Raw genomic sequence first — 21018 nt, forward strand, 5'->3', positions numbered from 1 at the left:
TTAATTTTTAAAATTCCTTTTAATTTTCATCGAGAGCTCTATGATCATCATCTATTTCTTCGTAATAATCAGCGAAATTTTTTAACCAATCATGTGGAGATGGTCCAACAAAAGGCGGCGGTTGACCATGATCGCCACACATTATTATAGCGGTATTTTTCGTCAACAACCAATCAAGAAACGTTTTTAATGTATTCAATGACACCGTACATATCTCGTCCCAAATAATTATTTTAGGTATATATTTTTCTCCCATTCGTTCAGGAGTCCATGTATCCCCGCGCCACCGAAAGAAACTATGATACGTGCACGATTGTACTTGCCGTTGTTTCATCTCCCGAGCAAGTCTGTGCGTGGGTGTCAGCACGATCATATCTGAATTTCTAAAAACATGAATTGATCGAGTCGTTTTGCCGCATCCACCAGGTACATTGAGATATACTGTCTTACATGTAGTTATTGGATCACTCACCGGTGGCGCTTTCGACATTTCTGATATTTTATTACACTTACGATAAAAATTGCTCATCGGAACATCTGCTGATTCTGTATAATTGTGTAATATTTCTTCTTTTATTCTCCACGAATCCCATCGTTCATCATTAACTACAAATTCCATGACAGATTCTAAATATTTACTCGAAATATAAAACGAATCTGTTGCGACTCTGACTGCGGTCTCAGGAAATCTATTAATCATCGATAATAAATTTATTGAAACATAAGCCAACATAGAAGATCTTAGATGAGTATACTGTGGGGAGACATCATTTATGTAACTAAAGATCGTACCCAATTTTGTTCCGTCGGATAAATAAGCATTTTCTCGGTTTACAAGTATATTTCTAGCTGCTATATCAGCAATTATAAAATCGTACTCGGCATCATCTAGAATTAATCGTGCGTGATGTCTTTTATGATCATATGCACCACCTTGAGTAAATTTACCTATTATTTTTCTACCGAGATCTTTTGCGGTGTTTTCGTTATTTTTAAGTTTAATCTCGAGAATTTTAGGAGCTTCTTTGATAATATCATCTTCGGAAACATCAGGACATTTTTCTTTACATTCCTTAATAATTTCATCGAGATTGATAGAATCTGGCATGGGCAACCAAACTTTGGTCTGCGCGTGATATGATATAATTGCCTCACTAACCACCAACGATGTCAGTACAGAGCAATCTAGTATATATCGTAATAAAACTATAGGTGCCCAACGTTTTTCACAAAAATGTCTGCCAAATCAAACATAACAAATCTTACGAAGATTTTCGTTAAACTCGAATGATTCAACACAAGCGAATCCAGTCAGATCAAAATCAGGAAATGGTCCATTAATTGCCACTCGCGTCATCTCGTTTGTAGGGTGACCAAATCTTTTAAAGTACACAGAACAATCTCCGTATCCTAGAAAACTTCCCGGATAACATGCAACCATATCAACCGAAATAACATCATTGTAATTATACTTGGTATTCCACAATCCATCTTATCCGTATTCGACGCAACTTGCGCGTACGTCATCGATTAAATCAAATCGTGTTGGTTTCCATGAATTTTTTTCTCTAGCAAAATGAGCCGCGACAGATGGAACGGTAAAACAATTAGTAATTTGTCAGTATTTTCCGTGAAAAACTTCTCCGCGAGATTTTTCATCTCGTCATGGAGATATTCTGTTCGATATATTTCACCATTCGGTCTAACAAACTGATCAAATCCACCTTCCTCATCACTTTTAAATAACCATACTGATACAGGATCGTTTTTACTTATTTCGTTGATAAAAGCAAACATACTTCCCGAATCTTAGGGGTAAAATCTAACAGTTCGATCACCTGGAAATATTGTTACTGCGCTGGTCCATGCGTGCGCGTTATGATCAATAATATTTATTGGAGCTCCTTTCGATTTATTTTTCGATTCGTACAGTACTTCTCCCGCTATCGTTGATATTTTTATTGGAAATTTTAATATTTTTCCTAATTCAGCAACACCTTTTATTGTAGCACCGGTATCCTTAACTGAATCAGCCCACGAGTTTATTTTTTCACGTCTTAAATCAGTTAATCCATTTCCACGCATCGCGTTTGTAAAGTGTTCTATTACTCGTTCGGCTACACAATTTAACCTTGAAAATTTCATGGGTGCCACTTTATCAATTTTGGGTTTTTTATTTATCTCATAGATTCCATAAATAACTGCTGTTACAGGGTACGCTCGCTCATAATACGGTTTATCAATATCAGTCAGCAGACCCGGTCTGGAATTTTTACTTAATATGGCAATTTTATTATTACTAAGGACAGGATCATATTTGTCACGGATAATCCAACTACCTGTTTCTGTTAATACAATAAATTTTACTCTGAAGAAATATTTTTGATTGCCCTCGTACTCAGCGATGTTGTTAATGATAGTTGCCGCTCGTTTGTCATTCATTGTAGCGTCCTTGACAGTGTTGCGAATAATCTTGAACGTTGACCATACATGAGATGCACCATCTGTATAAAATTCTTTCTTGGCGTCATGAATTTTGCTGATCAAACTTTTATTTTTCGGATCAACCAGATCTCGTACTGGTAAGTCAGAAGATAAATCTGTCGAGATTACATTTATATTTAGAAGGCCTAGTTTGGGATAATCTCTCGAATTCGTTCATATAATTAAAACAAATATTTAAATAAAAATTATTATATATACAATGTTTCAATGCAGATGGCTCATGATCGGTTCAGTAAATCGATGCAATAAATCCTGCAGAAAGGAATTTTGTTGGATGCACTTACAAAGTATACGGCGAGGAAGTCTAGGACCAATACCGTGTCTACGATGTGGTGTTGGGGTGTGAGGAAAAACAGGATTATGTGGAAAGGGCGGTGGAAAACGGTTTAGGGAACTTAAAAGATATTATGACAACAAAAAATAATAATAGTGAAAACGCTATAAAATTCGTGGAGGATAATATATCAAGATTTCAGACAAACAATGATTTAAACAAATAATATTATTATATATATGGAGCAAAATAAATTTATCCCACATCCTGTCGTAACAAACTATGAATAAAATATTGATGGTGTCATCAGACACTGTAGGTTGAAGAGACCGGTTGGTTATATTAATAAATTTGGTTATCTCATATTTACTGTTGGGAAGATACATTATCGCTGTCATAGGTTTACGTACGAATGTTTCTTTGGATTGATCAAAGACGGTCTTGTGGTCGATCATATTGATGGAGATCCTCAGAACAATAGTTGTCACACAAGGCGTGAACTGTGCACGTGGTAATAATGGAAGATATAAGACAGTTTCATGAAGGGTGATCAAGGCTACAAACACAGAAACTGGCGAAGAAATTATATTTCAGTCTATGAGTGCTGCTGCGAAATATTTTGATATTCACTCGTATTCGGTACAAAAAGTCGCAGAAAATATATATAAAACTGCTTTCTCAAAAAAAATATAAACAAAAAATCACCTTCCGATATCAATAATTATCATCACTACCTCGAATTATATTTATTTTTTTGTCAGAAATTATCATTATTATACTACTTATTTTTTGACTCACGAAATGAGGTAATTTTATGATCCTCGGTATATGGTCATAATTATCTACATACCTGTTTATGGTTTCTAATTTACAAAAATATGCAGTTCGTGTATTTTCTATTCGTGAAATATTTATAACAGCACACTACACATAGACAGCACATAAAATGCATCTAAACTATAGAAAACCGACATGCATATTCCAGGTTACTGAGTGCAGAATCCAGCGTCTAGTCTGTATCGATCGCAGCGGGTTAATTTTAGATCTACAGTACAGTACAGGGATCCTGCATGTATTTTCTCGATTACAGAAATACGTGTATATAATGTTTGGAATTTAAAATTAGTTGCATTTTTCTTGTTCAGTGCAGAAATATAATGCGAGATTGTGTACGTATGTGTGCTTATTTATTTATGTACGTATGTGTGGTTATTTTTTTATCGAGTAATATTAGCAACTAAATACTCCCTTGACCATGTTCTTCACGGACACAGATTTACGAGTGGGAAATCTCGTAATATATATTTCTCCATTGGACAGTTATAGAGAGGATAGAAAAATCTAGCAGTTATGTTACAGAGAGGATGGAAAAATCTAGCAGTTAGATGATCTGGATTGGATTGTTCTATCTTAGTTGGCGTGGATCATAAGCGGTATAATAAATAGGAAATTCCTTAATCCAGCTTTATAAATTTAAATTGTTTGGTGAAAACGCATTTCTTGAATTCAGAATTGTATTTTGAGCAAAAATACTTGAAATTAGTTCCTTTTCAATGATTAGTAGCTACATATTAATTTCTAAAACATATATTTGTAAGAAGTTTCGATAGCTCAATCGGTATCGTATTGGACTGTGACGCAAGCGGTCCAGGATCGAATCCCCATGGCTGACAACTGGTCGGTGGTTACGCATAATTGCGATTTTATAATAATTGGGGGGCACCGCAAACCCACCCACCCACCCCACTCAGCAGAACTCTCAACCACATATCAACTAGTGGTTGATACATATTTTCGTATCACCCACGGGTTTGATTATTGGGGGTGGGGTCTGCTGAGCGTATATGTTTGTGCTGTCCTTCATTCATTCATTCATTTCATTTCATTCATTCATTCATTCATTGTATATATTCATTCATTGTATATACCCATTTCATTGTATATATTCATTCATTGTATATACTCATTTCCTTAATTAAGTTATATGTTTGTACTGTCCTGAGCTCGCTAAAACACTCGATAGGGGTTCGTCATTCATTGCATATATCCATAATCGGAGCTCGCTAAAACACTCGATTGGGGCTCGTCATTCATTGTATATATCCATAATCTGGGCTCGCTAAAACACTCGATAGGGGCTCGTCATTCATTTCATTGTATGTATCCATTTCATTGTATATACTCATTGTATATGTTGTGCCGTCCTTGAAACATCCCGACGAACTCGCTAAACACTCGATAGGGGTTCTATAGGGATAATTTTTTTTTATTTTAAATATTTATATATTATATAATGAACCATGAAAATATCAAAGACATTATTTCTGCTATTAAAAAACTAGAAGAAAATGGAATTAATATATCTGATGAACTAAATCCTGAAAAAATAATATCTGATTTTGAAACATTAGAAGAACTTAAAAATGAAAATAAGTATGTTCTATCATCTCAGTATAAGTTCATAAAGCGAATTCAGGCAGCTATGTTTCAGTCACTAGCTATGGTGAACGATGATCAAGTAAATGAATTTATTCCTCTTTCTGTTGCAGTAGAAAAGGTCAGATCGGGATTATCCAACGAGTATGAAACGAAAAAAACAATCAGTAAACGCATAACATACTTAAGAAAAATTATGTCGGCGAGTAACCTCGAGTAATTTTGGTGAAAACAAAAATTTCGGTAACTGGGGAGATCTTTGATAAGAAATATTATTCTGAAATATTTTATTTTTTCTGAAATATTATATATTTATTCTGAAATTATATTTTATTTTTTCTGAAATATTTTATTTTTTCTGAAATATTTTTTTTTCTGAAATATTTTACTTTTTCTGAAATTGATGGGCTAGTTGGTACTCAGAATCATGCAAACCAATCAAATTTGTAATTTTGATGGGTTAGTTGTACTCAGAATCATGCAAAATGATCAATTTTGTAATTTTGATGGGTTAGTTGATACTCAGAATCATGCAAAATGATCAAATTTTCAGAAAAAAATAAAATATTTCAACTTTTGTCAGTGAAAATTGATGAATTTTCCAATATCATCAGGGTGTTTATTGCAGTGTGATTGATAATAATAATAAAAAGCGAGGATATATTTTTACTCTGATAAATTTCTGAATTTTAAAAAATAATTATTCAGGTTAACTAATGAGTTTATTGTGATTCAATAAAAAATATTTTTTATTTTATTTCTGAATATTTTATTTTATTTTCTGAATTTCAGTGAATTGCCTATTAGATCGTCGGGTCAAACCCCGAGCGATTCTCTAATTGTTTTATCGATAAATCCGTAAAAATTATCATTTTTGGTAATATTTTATCAGAAAATGACAAAAAATTACATTAAAAAATGTAATTCTCAAGCTAATTTTGATGATTTTTGTAGGTTTTCACAAATTTATCGATAAAACAATTAGAGAATCGCTCGGGGTTTGACCCGACGATCTAATAGACAAAATCACCCAAGATGGGTATAATACCCCTCAAAAACACGAAATTTGTTGATTTTTCACTGAAATTCAGAAATAAAATAAAATATTTCTGATAAAATAAAATAAAATAAAATAAAATATTTCTGATAAAATAAAATAAAATATTTGTGATAAAATAAAATAAAATAAAATAAAATATTTCTGATAAAATAAAATAAATAAAAATAAAATGTTTCTGATCAAAGATCTAATCATCCCATCTGATTGATTTGTATCAGTAATAAAGAATATTTTTATTTATTTATTCTGAAATATTATTTTTTTAAGTTGATCGACTTTAATACATGAGTGTGCATAATTTAGAATCTGATCTCTGCTACAAATGATCTCGATAATATGTTTTCCACGGAGTTCATCTAACTGTTCTTGTGTCAATAAGAATTCCTCGTTTTCGTATTCATCAATAACTAAATTAACATTAAATTGCTCCATGTTTTGTGAAAACGCTGTTCTGATTGCGTTTTCAAGTACTTCTTTGTCATGTATAAAAACCCTCACGTGCTGGTACATTATATAATATTTACTTGATTTATTAAGATTTCACATACATATTTATTACAAGCTCTTCTCCACGTATGTCAATTAAGCGATTAAGGTGATCTGTGAGCTTAAAATTTATTCGTGTTAATATATTATTATGACACCGCAGGTACACAGGATTAGTTGGTTCTTGCACGATTAAACTTCCAGGGGATACTTGTGTAAATGCATATAAAATATATCCCTGTTGAGCCTGATTTGATTTTCCGAGATCTATCTGATAGCTACCATCGACTACGTCACAAACAAGATTGACCACGATCGTTCTGATTATATTAACAATTCCCGGAGATACGTGTCTGCCGCCGCCATGTGGATCATTATTATATCTTAAAACAGTTGCTAGTGGTGCTAGTTTTCTCCATGCATCTAGTATTTTAGGAAAATATTCATCAATAACATCACTGACAGATTTTCTTAATCTATCTGGATTATAATCAGGGAACTTAAACGTTTCAATGTCAGATTCGGATATTTTGTACTTGGTTGCGAAAAATCTTCTATGATCGCTCGATGATTCAAAAACCAAACTTATGATTCTGTTATGAAAATATTCAATAGTATCGGCTATATTATTTAAAATTTCTACTCGTTTAATAATTTCTTCACGCGTAGATGTCAAATCGGACAAATATTCATTAAAAAGAGTACATAAATTAACTAGTTGTTCTTCGTGATCTGAATTTATGATACTAATGACATTATTGATATTTATATCGTAAAATGAATTATACAGGTTATTACCGCCATCAGCGTTGTGTAAGAGCCAATAGTACTCACCAATATTATTGACACGAAATTGATCCCGTTTATCCCATACTCGTTTTTCTATGTTCCTCCAAAAAACTTGTATAATTCATTTTAATATTATGATGAAAACTTTTTGTTGACGTGAAATCAGCCCGAGTTGGTTCTGGTGGTTCTTCATACACTGGGGGAACATCCGGCCAACCTAGTACTGATCTTATCGTGGATTGATAGATATCAACGACGTAATCTGGAGAATGTATTTCAACCGTCGAGGACAGCGTCGGCTCATGAACGTTAATTGATATTTTTGCTTCTTTTCCGGTTATTGATTTTATTCTACGTTGAAATTCCTCATTGATCTCTTCAATCTCATAACTGCCAGTGGGTATTCCAACATCAATCCAGTCAGGGGTACCATCTGGTTTGTTCTTGTTAGCAAATACAAGCAAATTATTTGCTGGTGTACCATTAAATGATTTTGATCTGATATTTGGCCAGCTGTAATATACTCGTAATTGCGCTAGTGCTATTTCCTTAACTGGAATTGCAGTAGGAAAGTTAATACTAAATTCAGGATTAGTTGAACTTACCGAGATCATCGTTATCTTTGGCGGAGTTGTATTAGTCACGATCTGCTGGAGTAATTCTGTCATTATTAGTACTTGTATCTTTAATACCGATACCTTCGTGATATATTTTAGTTAGCATTGAAAACTCGAAATCAGATATAATTCCATCACTGAGACTCGCTGATAACAACGAGGACAATTTCGAGTATGCTACCGTCGCTGTGTGTAATTTTATTATGTAATCGGATAATTTTTCATTCGTGCAGGTGCATACTTTTTTTGTGATGATATTGAGCACACCTGCAATAGTTGTTGCTGCTGAAATACAAATAGTTACGGCTACTGGTGCCATCATTGTCACCGCTGATAATATAACACCCGTGCCAACAACAACAGCGGCTACTGAATAAACAATCACATCAACGATAACTAATCGTCGTCGATATTTTTTTACTTTTACTATATATTGTTCGACTCGATCTTTTAATGCTGCCTGCCATTCACTCGCTTGATTGTACCTGTATTGTGCACCGTCCATATATTTTTATGCAGTAACCAATTGAGGTGTTTAAGCTACAAATTCCAAACAAAACCAGTAAGATGTTGCGGTTAATTTCTTATCAGCTGCTTCCAGAATAAATATTTCTTCGGTTCCGCTATTTAATATAACAGATACAACCCCGGAAAACCTATCCGTCGAATGACGCCATGGATACGTTGTAAATATTTCAAATTTTGCATCACTGAACACAGACAGCCTGTACACGCTAGTGACTGTTGCGGTATACTTGATAGTTTTATTTTGCTGCGCCCATGTTGCAAATCCCGATGATACCGTGTCTACGATGTTGGTAATATGCCCAGGAGTTATTCCGGCTGGAATTTTAATCAAATTGGTTTTATTAACGATCTCAGGAATCCCCGCTACGATGTCTTGCTGTGTTCCTTTGATCGTGTCTAGGTTAGTTTTGATATCAACGAGTTTTATGTCAATGGCGTGCGGAGCGCCGAAGAATTCCTCTGCGGTTTTTTGATAGTTTCTGAGAAATCTTGCAAAAGCGCCCACGTGAACGTCATACTCGGCCCGCAGCGTGGATAATTTACCATCTACGGTGTCGACGTATTTTTTTGTTGCTGCGTCTTCGTCGGATGTTGGATCTCTTAAAACTACTATCTTATTCCCGTTCATGCTGAGTTCACCCGTCAATGTGTCATCAGTGTTTCTTAAACGATTAGCAACGCTTCTTGCAATTTCGTCTCTGATGGTTGTAAACGACTTAATTGAATCCCTGATTTTGCCGCTGTCAGAAAACACAGGAATATTATCCGTAACTGCACCGAGTACTCGTTGAACTATATCATTCCATCTGATGTTGCTCGTTTTCAGTTTACCATATCGATCCTGAAAAATAACAACCTCATCTGGGTCAACTCCAGCAAGATTCATGATATCAGCAAGTTCATCTTTAGTCGCGTACTTTGACAGATCAACGTCGGATTGTTTTTCTTACTGGTAGAAGAAGATCTTCTTCCGTAAATATCAACCATTATATAAGATCATTCGGATCTAAGATCTGTTTAAAACGCTTTACGAGCAACGAATCGGTTGCTTGTATAATCATGCACGACTTTATGTGGCGGTTTGGATGATTTTGATATAGCGTTAAGTACATTAATTACTTCACGGCCGCATATTGGCGGATCTGTTATTGTTTGTGTGGGTAGCGTTGAATACCAAACTTTGGAACCAGAGGTTTTTGCGTGAAGTGGTGCAACAGACTTGATAAATTCAACAGGTGGAGCTAACCCGTATGAATCAAAATAAACAATTCCACGTGGATCAACCGCGTATGATACCCAATGAGTACCGGGTCCTGAATTCGAGTCTAGATTAATAATACCTGTTTCGAGTTTGTTTGGTCGGTCCGGCAATTGATCTCGCATAAAAACACCTCTAAAGGCTTTTATTTTTAAATTTTTAGCAGCATTAAGTAAATCAAAATTTGATGCTTGAGTATATAACGTGGAAGCCTCAGACCTCTTCCCCAGCGAGATTCCGGTAATCTTAGACCGCGTCCCTTTTTTGTATCCATTTCCAGTTGCTTTATTTAGAGCCATTCCAGCAGCTGTTCCAACAGCACCTAATGCGGCTGCTTTTGCTACAGCTGGAGCAGCAGCAGCTATTAACGCTGGAATAGCCGCAAGAAGTGGAAATATACCACCCGTTTTGACCATGTCCTTGATGGCACTCGGAGAAAGATGGAATTGAACTCCAGTTTTTGATTCTAGGGCCTAATTGAGATGTTTAATCTGATTATTTGTCAACGATAATTTGTTCGGACCACCACCAATCTGATCTCGTTTTAGTGATATTTTAGTTCCACATTTGTTGGCGGTTTTTGATTGAAGTTTTTTTTACCTGACCAGGAGTCAGAGTAACATTAACATGACTATACGACATTTTTATATAAAATATATTTTTCTGAATAATTAAAGATTTTCCACTGGTGCATCAACGACTCTCATTCGACCACTACCACCTTCAAGTAACATGGCTTTGTCACTGAGTATGACCGCGATTGCTCTATAATTAGCACCACCTGTATTTAATGTTGCTTTAAGATGTATATCAACGACAGATTGTTTTGATAGATCAAGATGCTCCAGTGAAAAATAATAAATCGGATACAAAGTTTTGAAATCGTTCTGTGATATTTGCAACCCAGTATCAACATTTTGATCACGTCCCATGAATGACATCAAACGATGATATACACGTCCTATATTATTTTGTTCATAATTTAGTTGTATATCTTCAGCTGGTTCTTGTTGTCCGTTTATCCGTCAAGAAATATTTGTGACACCTAGTTTATCAAATATCATATGAGAGCGAGTTTGATCACCTAATCGATTAGTTTCCTCAAAAGCAATAAAAATATGCCGTGGTGCAGAAACACCTTGTTGTGATGCTATATGCCATGTAAACTGACCGTTAACGTCAGTCTGTATACTATCCGTGTTTGTTGTTAACCATGACAACAAGGATTTACCACCAGTGTCCATGAAAGAGATCAACTTTTGTTCTTCTGCGATCGTTGGAGTCATTACCGGCATCCACAGTGAAAGTTTCGATAATACTACTTTACCAACATCACCAAGAGGTCTCCACAGAGCATCGTTATCATCACCCTTTCTCACAAGAACCACCGTGTGTCTAGCTCCAAAAATAACCTTTCTAACATTTCTACAAAATCCAAAAATATGCGATAGTGGAATTGTGCATGAAAATTTTCTATTGTCTCCTAGCAACATTTTTTTACGCAATGTAAATCCCAAGTTGAAATCTGGATTAGAACCATGAACTACACATCTGCATCAGCGTTATCGGCATGATTTCTTGGTCGTCTTATATTATACGGATCATCGTTGGGGTGACCAGAATTATCTTTCACAAACATCATTGTGGGACCTGCTGATCTTGTGTAATCATCAGAATATCTTGCTAGACCAATTATTGTTGTAGCAACGTCGACATCATTTTGAATTGATTCAATATTTTTTCCATCGATCATATATGTGGCGCTATTAAATAATGCCATGATCCCGTTGTTGACAAAACCAACTTTTACTGCATTTGCATAATTAGCATTAGTTGTTTTTACAATTGTACCTTCAACCTCAAGAAAAGCCTCAGCGGGTAAAATGTATCTACTTGTGTCATGAACTTGTAGTTCAATTCTTCCACGTTGATCTGGTACTCGTGCTTCATAAGAATAAAACTGATAATCACGCACAGATTCATCTTTAAGCACAGGCGCTTCCATGTCAAATGCTGTGTCTGATATACGCTTGAACATTTATTATAATTATTTTCGTCTAACACGAAAACCGGGTTTGGAAACTCCACTTCCTGATATCATACTTGAAATATTATTGCCTGATTCACCGAGTCCTTGATCTGCTAACGCCGCTAGTTTTTGATTTGCAGCCTGATTTATTATTTTACTCACATCTGCAGGCATAATTTCAGTACTTGGTAATTTTACTGGTGGTTGTGATTTTCGTCGCAATAATCGTGCTAGTCTTTCTTTGATTGCCGAGAATGCCCTACCAGCAACATTAACAATTGCACCTGGAGCTTTTTCACGAACAACATCAATAGCCTTCATCGATAATTGTTTTGCAACAGGCGCTACTTTTGGGGCTAACCGTCTAAACAACCCCTGAATAACATCACCAAGTCCATCTCCGTAAATTGCTCTATAGGTTGGTAATCACGAGTTTACCACTCTGACCGATACGGATTTACGATGATTATTGTGTACTATTATCTTATTTTATTTACTATTTATCTAACAACTAGTCATCAACAAGTTCATCGATAAGTTCTCGGTAAACGCCGATATCCATGATACCACCTTGAAATAATCGTCGACAAATATCAGATGCTTCATTAATTATTTCTGGTGAATTATTTCCAGCTCGTTTTCCTCCTATGAGAACTTCTAACCGTGACACATCATTAATAATATTATCAGGACAAACAAAATTGTTTTCTCCCGATATAGTCAGAAAACCACTTCCTACAGCGTTCGGAGGATCATCACCAGGATCTCTTTCTTTACCCAGTGAACGTAATTTCTCCCGTTGTTTAGTTTCTATATTTTTGAATATTTCTTCTTATTGTTTCCATTTTTCTTCTGCTTTTCGCTTCATTTCTTTTGCCATCTGCTTCCTTTTCTCTCCAGATGGTTTTTGCGGTGAAGAAGATTGCTGTTGTTCTACTTGTTGCAGAGGTGGAGGAAGCTTATACTGGGAGAATTCTTCTTGTTTTTGTTGTCTTATTCTCTCTCTATGAAGTATTTCTACTTCTTCACGAAGAGCGTTATATTTCAAATCATCATCTCTAGCTTGTATTTTGTTTGCATATATGCGATATATCCATTTAATAAGATTTTAATTATTTGTTTTTTCATAAGGGGTTTTAAAATACCAGATTTGTCAGATATATAATCTAATATTTTTTCTAGTAATTTTTTTCTTTCAGTATTTCTAATTTCTTCAACAACCCCTTCTTTGAAATTTGCAATTAATTTTATATTTTCTTTTACTGGCCAGGGTTCAGGTGTATGTTCTTTTTCTACGCCGGTGATTTCAGTACGAAGTTTTCCAATACCTTCAAGTATTTCCTCACCAACAGGTGGAGGTTGGGCCGCAGCTATATCAATTGGAAGATCTCGTAAATCTTCTTTGTCTGTTTAGTTCTTCTTGCTATTTTTTCAGCTTGTTCTGCTGTTTGTTTTGATACCGGAAGAAGATCTTCTTTGATGACAGTTGTAACTTTTTCAGTAGCTGCAGTGACGGGTTTAAACAGTTTTTTAGTGTCCTCTTCGTACTCAGCTTGTGCTTCTTGTTGCGCTTGTGGATTTTTTCTAAATGAGTCTCTGACAGGAAGAAATTTTTTAATTGCTTCTAATCGTTCTCGTGCTATTTTTGCAGTATGAGATTCCGGATGTACCATTATTTTGATATAACAATTTTTTAATTAATAGCAGCAGAGAGGGCGCGACCTCAATAAAGCGTCCACGTGGTAAAATAACCCCTCCTACGAACCAAAAAAAGACAACGACGGTAAAGTAACACCCCCAAGAAATCCTTTGGAAGATTTTATTTTTTGCTTCAATTTGTGTCGACGCTTTTGGTTTAATTCGTGTCGACGCTTTTTTTTGTTCGTAGGAAGGGTTATTTTTAGTTTTTCGACGCATTTCGATCTTTGGTCTGTTCGCCCTCTCTGCTGCTTACATAGGAAATTTCAAGCATTTATAAGTTTATATTATTTTCGCAGTACTATATGGCCTATGATTGAGTCCATATTATTTTGTAGTAATTTATTGTCTCTAACATAGTCCATATTATTTAGGCAATACTGTATTGTCTACAAAAGATCCCATATTATATGGGCAGTACTGTATTATCTACAAAAATGTTTGTATTATTTTGGCAGTAAAACTATATTATCCACAATTTTATGGCAATAATCCTCCTTTATCCATAAAATGCATCAACATACTATGTCCTGAAATATTTTGCTCTGGTACAGACAATTTTTTCTTATTAGAAACTTGCTTTTTGATACTTCAAGAAATATTCATTAATATTTTACTTATAATTATTCATGCATATTAATAATTAATAATGAATAAAACTATGAAAATTACATGCAATACAGTCACTTCATAATGATTTGCCACAACCTAGCTTTTTCAAAAATATAGTAGGATTCCCAGCTATGGGACACACAAAAATGTCCTCTCTGATTGATTAGTGATCATTCTAACTTGGGTCTTTGTTCGTATTAATAGAATTTATTACACAAACACCTCTTAAAAGGCTGTTGACAGAATTAGTCCACTTATATCACAAATGTGGTCTCTTTTATAAAGCCGTAATGTATGTAACATGTTTTAATGACAGTCTAATGAAGCTATTTAAAGCGTCTGACATTATGACATTAGCGCAAGAGTTCATCACAATTTCACTTTTGAAGTCATCCTAAATAAAACTAGAGCAATAATGAAGGCCTAATTTTGGAAAAATATCAAGGATTTTATTTTGTTATAGTATGAATCTCATCCTTTTCCCGTCCCTACCTCCCCATAAGCCCTCAATTCTCCTACCTCCCCACAAGTCGCCCTGTATCTGTTAGACTCCAATTAACTGGGTAGAGGTGGTATTGTGCAAGGCAGAGTATTTTGTTCCTTCCATAATAACAAAAGCATTTCTTTTCAAAAGATAATATGGGACAAACAAATAAATTTCCTTCAGGTAAAGGAGGGGTCACATCATTTTTTTTATCCTTGGTAAACAACATCAACACATCACCCTTATGCACCCCTTTGCTCCAAAGATAAATCGAACAATGGCTGGTGTCTTAGTCGAGTATTTATTACAAAGAGAAGAAATGTATAAGACCCCTTAATCATTATATTTGTATCCAAATATCAAGTTTTTACAAAAGTAGCACAACAGTTTTTCAAGATGATGACTGATTGGACGTCGAGGCGTTGAGTCATCATCTGCCCTAAGTTTATATTCTATAGCAAGTGAAGGCGACCATCTGCTGGTATCCAGTCTAACAGATCCCAAAACCAATGAGAGCCCAAAGAGTTTATACAAGAGTGCATCAGTACTCATGCCCAGCTCTTCTACACCTACATTTGTCAGTAGAAATGAGATTTCGAACAAAAAGAGAAAACTGGAAGAACCAGTTACTAAACGCCCATAAGCGCAGCGTTTGCTACTACGGTCCCAATCAATTACGCTTTATCAAGAAATGAGAAAAATTCTTTCCCAATTTGTGAAATTAAAAAAGGTGACTGACTTCCTCCTAGAGTGTTAGATTGCTAGACCATTAACTGCAGGAAAACTTATAAATAAAAAAAATCTTTAGAAGTACAGTTACGAACCTCAAATATAACTCAAAACTTACAGGACATTGTGTATCATCTATTTGCTCACCTGCAGTGGTAAACAATTTGTAGGTGAGAAAAAAAGAGCATTTCAAGAGAGAGCAAAAGGACACTTGAGGGATATCTGTAATTATAAAGGTTCCCTGGTGTTTAAGCATTATAATTTATCTTACCACAACATAAACTGCGTTAAATATTAGATAACAGAAATTGTTAAATCTGATCAAGAACTCTCCAATAGTACTTTTTAGGAAAGATCGAGTACTTTTTAGGAAAGATCGAGTACTTTTTATGGATATACCAATTACATACTCCAGTAGTACTTTTTAGGAAAGATCGAGTACTTTTTACGAAAGATCGAGTACGTTTTATGGATATACCAATTACATACTCCACAGCTGGTAGGGATTAACATGTTTAAATGGGAGTTCAGGCATTTTTAATTCAAGATATCAGTTTGTCATTTACAGTCTTGACTGAATCCAGTAATTTAAATGGATTTACAGTCTTACCTATTCAGGCATGATCAATGTCAAAAATTTAAATGGATTTACAGTCTTACCTATTCAGCCACAACCAATGTCAGTAATTTAAATGGATTTACAGTCTTACCCATTCAGCAATAACCAATGACAGTAATTTAAATGGATCTACAGTCTTACCCATTCAGCCATGACCAATTCCAGTCATTTAAATGGATTTACAGTCTTACCTATTCAGCCACAACCAATACCATTAATTTAAATGGATCTAGTCTTACCCATTCAGCCATAACCAATGACAGTAATTTAAATGGATCTACAGTCTTACCCATGCAGCCATGACCAATTCCAGTCATTTAAATAGATTTACAGTCTTACATATTCAGCAATTACCAATGCCAGTAATTTAAATGGATTTACAGTCTTACCTATTCAGCCATGACCAATGTCAGTAATTTAAATGTATCTACAGTCTTACCTATTCAGCCATGACCAATTACAGTCATTTAAATGGATCTACAGTCTTACCTATTCAGCCATGACCAATGCCAGTAATTTAAATGGATTTACAGTCTTACCTATTCATCCATAACCAATACCATTAATTTAAATGGATCTACAGTCTTACCCATTCAGCCATGACCAATATTATTAATTTAAATGGATCTAGTCGTACCTATTCAGTCATGACCAATTCCAGTAATTTAAATGGATTTACAGTCTTACCTATTTAGCCATAACCAATAACATTAATTTTAATTGGATCTAGTCTTACCCATTCAGTCATGACCAATGACAGTAATTTAAATGGATATACAGTCTTACCAACTAAGCCATGACCAATTCCAGTCATTTAAATGGATTTACAGTCTTACCCATTCAGCCAAGACCAATGCCAGTAATTTAAATGGATTTACTTCTTACCTATTCAGCCATAACCAATAACATTAATTTTAATTGGATCTAGTCTTACCCATTCAGTCATGACCAATGCCAGTAGTTTAAATGGATCTAGTCTTAACAACTCAGCCATGACCAATGCCAGTAATTTAAATGGATCTACAGTCTTACCCATTCAGCCATGAAAAATGCCAGTAATTTAAATGGATTTACAGTCTTACCTATTCAGCATTGACCAATTCCATTAATTTAAATGGATTTACAGTCTTACCCATTCAGCCATGACCAATGCCAGTAATTTAAATGGATTTACAGTCTTACCCATACAGCCATAACCAATCACATTAATTTTAATTGGATCTAGTCTTACCCATTCAGTCATGACCAATGCCAGTAATTTAAATGGATCTACAGTCTTACCAACTCAGCCATGACTAATTCCAGTTATTTAAATAGATTTATAGTCTTACCCATTCAGCCAAGACCAATGCCAGTAATTTAAATGGATTTACAGTCTTACCTATTCAGCCATAACCAATACCATTAATTTAAATGGATTTACAGTCTTACCTATTCAGCCATGACCAATTCCAGTCATTTAAATGGATCTAGTCTTACCCATTCATCCATGACCAATGCCAGTAATTTAAATGGACCTACAGTCTTACCCATTCAGCCAAGACCAATGCCAGTAATTTAAATGGATCTACAGTCTTACCTATTCAGCCATGACCAATTCCATTAATTTAAATGGATTTACAGTCTTACCTATTCAGCCATGACCTATGCCATTAATTTAAATGGATCTACAGTCTTACCCATTCAGCAATAACCAATACCATTAATTTAAATGGATCTACAGTCTTAACCATTCAGCCATAACCAATTCCAGTGCATTAAATGGATCTGCAGTCTTACCTATTCAGCCATGACCAATACCATTAATTTAAATGGATTTAGTCTTACCTATTCAGACATGACTGTATCTTGTCATATAAATGAATATAGTCTTACCAACTCAGCCATATCCAATACCATTAATTTAAATGGATTTACAGTCTTACCCATTCAGCCATGGTCTATTCCAGTAGTTTAAATGGATCTACAGTCTTACCCATTCAGCCATGACCAATGCCAGTAATTTAAATGGATTTACAGTCTTACCCATTCAGCCATGACCAATGTCAGTAATTTAAATGGATTTACAGTCTTACCCATTCAGCCATGACAAATATCAGTCATTTAAATGTATATACAGTCTTACCTATTCAGCCATGACTGATACTAGTGGGTGGGTCTTGAACCTGTGACCTTTTTGAATTATATATCTAATGCTCAAACAACACAACTACCGCAGCTCCATGGAAGGAATGTATCTTGAAAGGTTATGAGTAGGTACCCGAGGCATATCAACATAAGTTTCGAAATTGCAAAACAGAAACTAGCTATACCCAATGTTGAGTTTGCTAGGGAAAAATAAAAAATGTGATGCTATTGAAAATAATATCCCTTATTTGTACTCTACTTTTGCCATTCCTAGAGGTATGGTAAAAAGATCTCTTGAGAATAAAGTTGATCAGGAAATTGTTCCTTTAGATGACACATGTATTGGTCAGACTTTTGATGAGGTCACTTTTGCTCCTTTTTTATTAATCAAAAGTTATTGATCATTGTGATCCTCTTTTAACTACTCATTCTGTTATTTCTAATCAGGGTGCCAAATGACAATTACTTGCCATCGAACAGGAAAAAAGTCCTGATATCTCCTCTTTGTTTCCCAGGGCTATTAGTGAATCTGCAGAGGTACCAACTTGCTATTTTTTGAAAAATGGAGTCCTTATGAGAAAATGGAGACCACCTGAGGTACCAGTTGATGTCGAATGGTCAGTGAGCTATGAACTTGTGGTACCTAAGTCATATGGACATAGTCCTTACAAAGTTGAAAGGAAAGTGATTTAAATTATATCAACACTCCTCAGAGGCGGAAACAGAAATAACTCCATCACCAGTAATGTAAATGTGTTTCAGGAGTATATTGATCAACATAGTTTTGAAAATCATTCAATAAACTTAGTTGTTCCTGTCCCATGCAGTGAAATTTAAATGATGATGTTCAACCAGATTGTAGAGACTTTAGTTCAACAAGTCTTCAAGATTCTGAAATATTACTGAATCTGGACAATGAATTTTCACATGTACAGTTACAGGAAAGGAATGAGTTAAAACAGTTAATATTTGAATATAAGCACTTGTTCTCAGATGTTCCAGCTTGAACAAAATCTACCATAAGGATGAAATTGTAGATTCCAAGCCTGTAAAATAGCACCCTTACATGACAAAAGCTCTTAAGCAGGAATGTTTGAAATTGAAGATTGAATATTTGTTGGAGAATGACTTTATTGAACCAAGCAAAAGTAACTGAAGTCCGCCATGTATTCTGTGCAAAAACCAGATAACTCTTTCTGTATTTGCACTGACTACAGAAAAGTGGACAGTGTCACCAAAAGTCTCATTTCCAAAAACAAGAACTGACGACTGCAATGACAGAACTTTAAATGAAAAGTATGTCACAATGTTTGACCTGTTAAAGGATTCTAGCAGATTCCACTTGCAGGTAGAGCAAAATAAATTTTGGCAATTGAATCACCAGATGGACTCTGTCAATAAAGAGTGATGCTATTTGGTATGAAAAATTCTCCCTCTACATTCCAGCATTTAATGAACATGATAACATTTGGTATAGATTGTTGTGATACATATATATACAGCATCATTATTTACAGCGATTCTTGGAAGGACCACTTTGAAATGATCTGGATATTCTTCGATTTCTTCAGTGAGGCAAATCTGACAATTAATTTAAGTATAAGTGAGACTTGCTGAGCTTGTGTCACATTTTTAGGACTTATTGTGGGATATGGTTGAGTCAAGCCTGTAGAAGTTAAGGTTAAAGTTATCTCTGAATTCCCTTGCCTATCAATAAAAAGCAACTGATGCAATTTTGGGGTATTACTGGATATTATCAGAAATTTCACTCAAATTTCTCCATAATTGCTGAGCCCTCGACCAATTTATTGTGCAAGGAGACCAAAATTTATTGGTTTGACAAATGTCATGAGGTGTTTGATAAATTTAAAGGCCATATTTATAAGTGCACCACTTCTTTTAGCTCCAGATTTGAATCTGCCCTTTAAAATGTCTGTTGATGCAAGTGACATAGGGGTTGGTGGCATATTAATTCAAGAAGATCAAAATAGTGTGGATGATCCAGTGTGCTAGTTCTCTAAAAATTAAATTAGCATCAGAGAAATTATTCCACTGTTAAGGAGTGCATGACTTTAATTTTAGCTTAACTACACTTTTAAGTGTATATTAGGCAAGCTCATTCTCCAGTTCTTGTACTCAGTGATAACAACCCCCTTACTTTCATCAGTAAAATGAGAAAAAAATCTGAGCTTTCTGAGCTGGAGTCTGATGTAGCTAAAATCTGGTGGTTGAGTACTGCCACATAGTCACATGAATATATATTGTGAAATATTAGATTGATTAGCAAGGTGTATCACATGGGTTATATTGTGACATATTGTCCTGATAGACTCCTTATATAAAGAGGGAAGTGAGCAATTAATTCATTCCTATTTTGGGCTCTTATTTCATATATTCTTGTGTTAACATCAGTCTGCATATGTGTCTGGATTATTTGTTGGAATTACAAAGTGCTCATTGGACTAAAATGTTATTCCGGGACTACTGTTAATTTATTCAAAGGAGCTCTAGACAATGCCATTGTGATAGGTCAGGACTGTTGGCACAACAGTACATTCAAGGATGTAAAATTCATTCAGAAAGTTGTATTCTTTAGGAACTGTGATAAATCTGTCAGAATTATTTTGGAATTTCATTCATAATACTGTAAGTTCCTCTTAAACTTTCATTTTATAACTTTGATAATTAAATTATTTGTTAAATTATTTGTTAAGTTTTACAAACTTGTTGGTTTTGCTTCCTTCTTTTACTTAGTTATGACCATAGA

This window comes from Sinohyriopsis cumingii, chromosome 12, assembly GCF_028554795.1.
Source record: "Sinohyriopsis cumingii isolate HCF-2022 chromosome 12, ASM2855479v2, whole genome shotgun sequence".
Lineage (NCBI taxonomy): Eukaryota > Metazoa > Mollusca > Bivalvia > Unionida > Unionidae > Sinohyriopsis > Sinohyriopsis cumingii.